This window comes from Neophocaena asiaeorientalis, unplaced genomic scaffold, assembly GCF_003031525.2.
Source record: "Neophocaena asiaeorientalis asiaeorientalis breed wild unplaced genomic scaffold, Neophocaena_asiaeorientalis_V1.1 scaffold760, whole genome shotgun sequence".
NCBI lineage: Eukaryota > Metazoa > Chordata > Mammalia > Artiodactyla > Phocoenidae > Neophocaena > Neophocaena asiaeorientalis.
In genome coordinates this window covers 421,918-422,975 of record NW_020174640.1, presented here as the reverse complement: position 1 = coordinate 422,975, position 1,058 = coordinate 421,918, and positions in this window count along the sequence as shown.

Here is a 1,058-nt window from a genome sequence, read left to right as displayed (position 1 = left end):
AGGTAGGTGGTTCTGGGCTTTGTTGTTGTTTTAAAATGACAAGCATTGACAAAATACTGACCTAAACTTTTTTAAAGCATAGATTTGTAGCCACCCTGATTACAACATATTATTATATGAATGTGAATGCGAATGTACCACAGGTCTAATCATGTCCCCAGAAAAAAAGAAGTATGGTGAACTCTCCCATATCTGGCATGGTCGAGGAATCTGGGCTCTAGTCCATCGAACTGCTTCTGTTTACTAAGAACTCCCACAAATATCATCCATAGAGGGCTTCCCTGATGCCGCAATGGTTGAGAGTCCGCCTGCCGATTTACCGCAAAAAAAAAAAAAAAAAAACAAAACTAAAGCTACACAGGATATAATTTATTTTTAACTGATGATTATGGAAAGGCACTTCAGGATCTAGCCGTAATTTTTTAATGTACTTTTAACGCAGCAGATTTCTATTTCAGATTAAACCAGTGTTATTATGCATGCCACAAAAATCCTGAGAAAACAAGCTGTGAATTGTGAATTCTATTTCCCTACGCTAGTTTATAAAAGGGTTCAGGTGTCTTAAACATCAACACCGCTTTCCGATACCTATAGGAGAAAACTTGGAGCTGTGGATAGGCCAAAGAGATAAAATTAGGAAACAAAATACATTCAGAAGATCTTAGATAAGGCAGCGAACAGTCTGACATTTTCTAGTGCAAAGCTAAATACCTTTAAAGTCCATGAAACGAAAATCAACGGCGTCCATTTTTAAATCTCCGGTTCAGGCCTACGAAATAAGAAAATATTTTAATATTCTGTCCTTTACTCTCCAGCTTCTCAATAAATTTCTTTTCAAAGTTTTCCTGTTAGTTGTTACCCAAAAAAAATGCTGAGGAAATTTTAAAACCCAGAAAAAGCAGCTAATGAGAGGCAGCAGCAAGCGGTCCGGCGACGGGACTCCGGCCACGGGTTTCCGGCTCAGGGGAAACTTTCGGGTTTCCGGCTCAGGGGAAACTTTCGTCGGACTTCTTTTCTAAGGACAATCCGCCTAATTGGTTCAAAATCCCCTGACCCCG